Here is an 8,200-nt window from a genome sequence, read left to right on the forward strand (position 1 = left end):
GAAATTCTCTAAGTTGATGCAGGAGAAATTTGAAATGTGCATGATGGACGAATTGAATTTTTTTCTCGGGCTACAAGTAAAACTGCTAGAAAATAATATCTTTATAAATCAGGCCAAATATACTAAGGAACTCATAAAGAAATTTGGCATGGAGAATTGCTCAACAACATCTACTCCTATGAGTTCTTCTCTAAAGCTTGATAAAGATGAAGCAGGAGCACCGGTAGAGGTAACGATGTATCGAGGACTTATCAGCAGACCTGATATTATGTTTGCAGTATGTTTATGTGCAAGATTTCAAGCAGCACCTAAACAATCTCATTATGTTGCTACTAAAAGGATTCTTAAATATCTTAATGGTACTACAAATGTGGGTCTTTGGTACTCCAAAGACTCGGAATTTAATCTTGTTGGTTATTCAGATGCAGATTACGTAGGATGCAAGATTGATAGGAAAAGCACTAGCGGATCATGTCAATTTCGGGAAGATAGACTTATTTCATGGTTTAGCAAGAAGCAAACATCAATTGCCACTTCTACAGCCGAAGAAGAAAACTTAGCAGCTGGCAGTTGCTGTGCACAAATAATGTGGATGCAACAACAGCTTTGAGATTATGGAATACAGTCAAGTGAAGCCCCCATCTTTTGTGATAACACTAGTGCAATTGCAATCACTCAAAATGAAACGACCCTAGTTCTACTTTAAATTAAACTAAATAAAAATACGGGTTTTCAAAAATTTTCGGCATGACCTCTCTATTTATATTCAAATCCGCCTGTCACAGACAACAAATTTAAAATGCAAACAACAACACTAAATAAACTAGACCGAGAATAGAAAATAACGAAAACCTGAGAAAGAGATTGACACTCCAAACTATCCAAAAGTTAAACAATTTGATACATAAGTGCCCACAAACAATTCCAAAGAATATTATCTTTACATTTACATTACTAAATTAACAAGATGAAGGACTTTAAAATGCTAAAATAAACTTTTGCGAAAGACTGGCATGTAAAGAGGGATGTGCCGTGCCCGCATCACAGTCCACTCGATAGTCCTACCCCGCAATCTCAATGATAACCTAAACCTGCGCCAAGTAGATATAGTGAGCCTAAGGGCCCAACAAGAATATGGGAAAAATAACGAGTACTACATAAATACATGCACACAGAGATTAAAAATAGCTTATACTAAAAATACTTTTGTTTGTGCCCCTTAATTTAAATAATTGATTTATAAACAAAATAAGTGAATATAAATTAAACATATGCATATCTAAGTCGAATATAATAACTGTAACTGAATAAACTATACTGAAACATAGTCATAAATATTTGAACTGTAACTGTGAACTTAGATCCTTGAATTGTGACTCTGGTTTCGATCATGATCATGGCTTCAGTGCACTATGCCGCAAGGAAGTCAGGATATCTTTCAACTCGTCTTGGCCATACTTGGTAAGGGAAGCCAAGATTTCTTCCAGCCCATCCAAACCCATAAATTTGGTAAGAGAATCCAAGACGTCTCTCAGCCCGTCCATACACATCAGGTGGGATGGGAAGCTAGAACATCTCCCAGCCCGTCCATACACGTCATAAATATAGTCACAATCATCTCACTTCGTTCATAAAAATATTTTCTTTCATACTTTCTTTCTTGCCTTGATATAAGAACTTAGCATCCATATGTAGATGTAATGTACTTGAAAATATTTACTCAATGATCATGCAAGAGACTCAAATGTGGATGACCGGAATGGTGATTTAGGAGACAGACCAAGGATAGGAGTCTAATCCATAGATTTGCGCTTAGGACAATTTGAGCGGTTCGCCCGTAAAACCTATAACTCACTCAAATATTATTCAAATAGAGTTTCGCTTGAAACCACGACTCCGTGACACTTGGGACTAAATAAGGATGTCATCTTCGGGGTATTATTCCTATCCAAACCATTTTATGAAAATTAAATTCCAGACAGCAGCTCACAAGTCTAAAATTCTGCACCTATTTCTTTCAATGCTTAGAACTCGACCAAAACTTAACCTAATTGATTTCTGCTTCAACCGACATATTCCCGACATATAAGACAAGTTCCATACCCGAGCCCATAACAAAATTCCACTATAAACCCTGCTTTAGTTATACAATTCCAGACAGCAACCTTAGACCGTAAGAAAATTTTGCACCTCATTAAACAAAAGCCTAGAACTTAAGGAAAAACTCAACCGATTGAAATTCCGCTTGAAACGCCAATTCCCCAACATCCTAGAATACGACCAGGCCCGAGCCCCTCACTAAAACATGATTCCAACCATGTTTTAAACATCCATTTCCGGGCAGCTACAACACAACCAAAATTCTGCTCATACTAATTCTATCTCACCTTCTTTCCAAGACCTTTAACCATCACTACAAGAAAAAAGGTCATAAACAACGCTTTTCATGCGTTGTGTATGTGGCTGAAAAAGTGTTGTTGTAGCCACTGTTGTAAAAGATGCAGCTCATAGACAACGCAGAAAAAGCGTTGTCTTTTTTCGAACGTTTTTTTTAGCAAAGACAACGCGTAAAAAGCGTTGTCTTTACGTAAAGACAACGCTTTTTTTGTCTAGTTTTTGTGCTAACTTTTTACAATATTACTTTTAACAACGCTTTTTCACAATGTTTTAAAAGGGTTGTGTTTTGCAAAGACAACACTTTAAACCCCCTACGACAACATTTAAAAAGCGTTGTCTTTTTCAAAATAAAAAACAAAATAATTAAAATTTAATTTATAAATTTTAGATATTATAAATCACTCAAAATTCAAAATGTTCAACAATTAAATTTAATATACAAATTTTTTTATATTATAAATCATTCAAATATAACAAATAATTGAATTCTAACTAAATGAACACTAGGAAAAAAATTAGTAAAAGGCAGAAAAATAGCAATATTTCGAATTGAAACTTGAATGCAAAGCTCGTGCTAATAGGTGTCCTCTCTACTGGAAGCTCTCCCTTCTGCTTCACAGAGCATTTATTCAAAGGCAGAAAAATCCAAGTTCGTCTGAAAAAAAATTCTACTCTGAAAAAGAAATCGTAAAGTAAAAGAAAACACACTCGTATCCTGGTTCTACAACTAACAAAGACAGAAAAGATTAGGGAGGACAGACTATTGATCCAAGGCAATCAGTTATGATCTTTTTGAGAAATGCACATAGGTTGCACATGAAAAGACTGCCTTGTGCCCTTGTGACATTTATATTTGGACGGTTCAATGATTTAAATGATCAAAACACAATATATAGACAATTTACATTTCCATGTTGATCATAAAATTAGCACTAGAAAATAATGGAGTAAGGGAAAAAAGTAAGTTGTATCTCAAACAATAGTAGAAAAGAGCTACCTTTCCTTCAAGTTCGTCGCTTGTATGCTGATTAAGTGCTTCCGACTGAGCTTCCATTGCCTTAGCTGTCAGAGAAGGGTGAATCCCATTATTTACAGATATATGATTTTGTATTGTTAATTTTATGCATTGGCATTACATATCTACTTATGTTTAGGCAGTACGCACACAAAACTCAATTAATTTTGAGAGCCAAGTAAAGGTAGATGTCTGTGTGGACTGTATGGATTCAACGTGCAAATTTCAACAGAGCTATTATCATTTAGTGTTATCCCTAAAAGATTAAGCTATGTTCGTCTTCACATTTGAAATCACAGCAAATAATACCACCCCAGACAAACATTTATTTCTATTAAAGCATGCCCTGATCTACATTTCCCTTAGCATATGAAGATACATAAAGTGTGTGATAATAGTAAGTGAGCAATAGGAACTAAGATCTAAGTCAGAAAACCGAAATGCACATTCAACTTATGCATTAAATATGAAGTTAAACAGATGATCCATACAAATATATTGGTAAAACCCAAGAGATGGAACATGAGATGAACTTGTAAGGTAATCGAGAAAGCAGAAGATTTGGAAAATAGTTAGCTGGATCAGAAACACAAAGGAGCAGTAAAAATGTGGTTCAATGGGAATGGAAAATACTGTAAAATAGTTCGAGTGCTTGAAGAAAAATGTACATGTCACACACATAAACTTTAATTGGAAAACAAGGTGGCTTTCCAGAAAATTCACACAAAAGAAGCAGCCGAAAAGCGTGAACAAACTTATGGTCACTAGACATTATTGTCACCTACTTGAGATTTTATAGAAACCATGAAATACAAATAACATTATATGTCACTAACTACACGTTGCCACTTTCTGGAAATTTTGGGCAAAACATTGAACTGTAAATTAAACCCCTCTCGTAAATGAAAAATAACGCATACTTACTAAACCAAGGTACACAACATAACGCATACTTACTAATTTATGTAAAAAATTACCTTTACATACCTAAAAATTATTTCTCTAGACTCCGCTAAAAAAGTGCATAATATTTCAAGATTTCGAGTATGTACTACAATTCCAACATCTACATCGACACACATATATACACATTCTCAACATATAGCCAGCTAAATAATTCCTAAATTCACATCCAGTGATGGAAAATAGGAGCTTGTCTCTATTCATATTTTCTTAAGTCAAAATTCACATTTTTTAAACAAAAATTAATTTCACCCAAACTCTCTCCTGTTTCTGGAATACGAATGAAACACAGTAAATCAGAAGCTAAACACCACCCCAGAAAAAAAAAATGAAATCTTGAAACAGCAAAATCGACCCCCTTCAAAGCACATATCACAAATCATCAAGAAAACCACGTAAAACTCCGAAACAAACACCCAAAAACCATAGACCTGTAGGGATGCTGCTGTGGTGGAGCCTGGAAGTAAAGGAATTAATTTGAAGGAACCGCAACATTTATGTGTATATACACAACAACACAAGTTAAAAACATTAGTTGACTTTTAGTTAAACCAGCGAGAAGCAGGCAAGAGCTGCTGTATTGTATATATTTTGACTGAAATGACAAAATAATATATTTTTAGTCAAATCTTGTCGAGTACATACCCATAATTTTTCCATATTCAACCAAATGTTTATGCATGAAATTTAATGATCCTTAGCTTGTGTACATGTCTCAAACATAATTAGGTTTATAGTTTTACCATGGTGCAGTAGCAGGATCAGCTAGAGAAGATGATGCTCTGGGTACAAAGTTCCTTGAAATAGTGATAGCCCAGTAATTTAATACCATATATATATATATATATTCATTAATCAAAGCTAATTATTAAAGAAACAATAACTAAGAATTAATTATAAACTCAACACACAAATGAATAAACGTACGTAGAAATCCCATATTTGGAGTTGGAATTCAAGAGCCATGGGGATCGATCGACCTTAGATTAAAGTGCCAGCCACCTTTAACATCCAAGTTGAACTGGGCACTAGAGATTGATCTCAACAACCTTTTCTATCTCGTACATAAAAACGAAAATAGAATTTTCTATATCACATTTTCCAAAGGCAACACAGGTACCCAAATTAAGGTAAGAAGCAACACTGTGGATCTAGCAAGCAGCCCCATCCCGACTGAGACCTGGCTTTGGGCAGTTTTTGAGCTTCTACACAGCCCAGAGACTTAAAACCAAAATAAATTAATAATAAACAAGAAATAAGCATATAAAGCAATATTGTTTTGCAATGAATTTAGTCTTATAAAAAGGTGTTAATGGCTAGTAGTTGCAGCCAGGTTGAAGCTAAAGGAGAACATAACACCAAGATTCAAAACAGTGGAATATACTTCTTTTCTTGCACAAAAAGATACTAAAAACCCGAAATGAAAGAGCTGGAAAAGCTTTGAATCGGCTCCAGAAAACAGATCAAATCATAAGCTCAACTAAATTCACAGCATGTCCGTACAAGATTAACCCTTTCAATTCGTTTCAAAGAATCCACAAAAAATATGTAAATCGAAAGGCTTAATTGCTAATGGGTAACCTCCTATGTCTTTCTTCCCCATCTTTTCCAGTTCCTCTTCTTTTGCTTTCATTGTCGTCAATATGTTTTCTTTCACCTCCGCCGCCAATCTCCGGGAGAATCTCCTCTGTCTTTCTTACATTTCCATCCTCACTTTATCCGCCTGCGTTTTCGTTTTTGAGATCACAGGTAAATTCGAAAAACAAGATAAAGAGACGTACGGTCGTGATATATATATTTATATGTAAACATACGTGATGGGAGATAAATTGATCCATTTCCATTCGTTGCTGGTGAATCTGAAGCGTGATGTCTTCAAGTAGAAATTGGAAACCAGTACTACTGCAACGATCATTCGCACTCTGGTTTTGCGCAACGTGTGAGAACGATGACGAAAGTAGTATTGGATCGACCTATTACCTCTAACGCTTCCTCGAAACAGGCGTTGCTGCGGCGGAAGAGGCCAGCTAGTTCTTTGATTTCATTTTGGCCAGAAAAGCATCCGCCACCGTCTAGCAGTACACAGGCAAAGCAGCATCGTCGCCGTCGTGATTCCAGATGAGAAATCTAAGAACCAAAAAAATCGAAGGTTCTGCTCTTTTAAATCTTCAATCGCGCTTGTAGGGTTATCCACGATGAGTGAAAAGGGCCGATAACAATTTGGGTTTTATTTCTTCACTTTGCGCTTTTAAACAAAGCGTTGTAGAAGATATAAAAAAGAACGCTCATCCACAACCCTTTAAACAAAGGGTTGTACAAGATATAAAAAAGAACGCTCATCTACAACCCTTGTTAAAAAGCGTTGTGTTTTTGAAAATTATAAAAACAAAAACAACGCTTTTGCTTAAAAGTGTTGTGTATATTTTTTTTACAATGTTTTTTGTAAAAAGTATTGTCTTTCAAGTGTTGTCAATGACCATTTTTGTTGTAGTGCATGGATTCCCATGCTCCAGACTTATAAACCATGACCATGACCATGACCATGACCACTTCTTAGACCCACTAAACCTCTAAAACCAGCCCTTAACAAGACTATCGTAGCTCGAACACCCGCACCCCTTTCTTCCCCCAAAACCGAAACAGTCTATGCCCAACTCAACCATTTCTTCTTCTCCAATTTGCTATCTAGCCTCAACACTATCCCACAAGTTAACTTCAAGTCATCCTAAGCACTATCATGTGAGCTACATTCTCACCCATGGTATCTCCTAACTCACCATCCAAGCACCAAGCACAACACACAAATTTCAAATGCAACAGTGCAAGAAATCCATTTCTGAAAAATTTCAATCTCTTGGGCATCCATAAAACACCATTCCAAACTCATAAACCATTTCCATTCTCAACATTAAACATAAAGATCATGCGTAAACTTGGCTAAGATTCCAAATGCCATTTTTGAAAATAAACAGGGCAAAATCTTTAGAGAAAAACGTGAAATGAGTAAACACAATTTAAACACACTACATATAAATCTACAAGGTGAGAAAGGAACCCATAATCTTGCCTTAGCTACCAAAAATCTAAGAACCCAAAAGCTCAATGAGCTATGGCCGAATCGAAGGGCTGGAATTGCTGAAACCGAGCTGCCAAGAAATGGTGGCACCAACTCCTTCAGCTCGCCGAAAAGAAGCTTCGTCGGAGAAGAAAAATGAAGCTGCTGCGGCGGCTCTATGGAGGAGAAGAAGATTGCGTCGACGTGAGCTTGGAGAGAAAGGAGAGGAATCGTGTGTGTGTGTGGGTGTTGGAGGCGTGAGAAATGGGTGTGAAATTTTGGGATTAGGGATATATATTAAATTGGGAGAGTGAGGGTTGTACATATATATAAATAAAATACTACACACTAATAATAATAAAAGAAAATGCTAACTTAACTCAACAGGATTTATGAATTTAATTGCACTAAATTAAATATAAGCTTGAAATTTTAATTTAAAATATTAAATTGGATTTTACTAGTTCGGAATTGAAAATGTTATCCTAGAATTAAAAATCAATACCTTAAATATTTTGATGTCGCAGCAACGATTAAAATATTTAAACAACAAGCATGGCGATAAAAATAATTTAAACAGGCTAGACTAACATTTAAAAACAATTTAAATAAATACACAAGAAGAAATAAAAACCTTTAAAATGATTTAGACAATTAAAAATTATTTAAATAAATAATCTAGTCATTTAAAATAATTTAAAATAACTAACCGCTAAACTTAGGTTATTTAAAATAAATAAGTTGGACACTCAAAAATATTTAAACAAATA

At 35.2% G+C, this 8,200-nt stretch overlaps 1 long non-coding RNA gene across 3 annotated transcripts; it reads right to left on the reverse strand.

Moving 5' to 3' along the window:
* Window positions 1–840: 840 nt before the first annotated feature.
* LOC140863183 (uncharacterized) lies at window positions 841–7,702 on the reverse strand. Of its 3 annotated transcripts, XR_012143857.1 has the most exons (5): window positions 6,190–7,702; window positions 5,957–6,098; window positions 5,303–5,596; window positions 3,395–3,459; window positions 841–1,091 (listed from the first exon to the last, which is right to left on the reverse strand). It is a non-coding gene; the product is annotated as an uncharacterized lncRNA (long non-coding RNA). The 3 variants fall into 3 exon arrangements; XR_012143855.1 differs by lacking the exon at window positions 5,303–5,596; XR_012143856.1 differs by lacking the exons at window positions 841–1,091; window positions 5,303–5,596 and adding an exon at window positions 2,807–3,052.
* Between the last annotated feature and the right edge of the window lie 498 nt (window positions 7,703–8,200).

The sequence above is a fragment of the Henckelia pumila genome, chromosome 4 (assembly GCF_033568475.1).
Source record: "Henckelia pumila isolate YLH828 chromosome 4, ASM3356847v2, whole genome shotgun sequence".
Taxonomy (NCBI): domain Eukaryota; kingdom Viridiplantae; phylum Streptophyta; class Magnoliopsida; order Lamiales; family Gesneriaceae; genus Henckelia; species Henckelia pumila.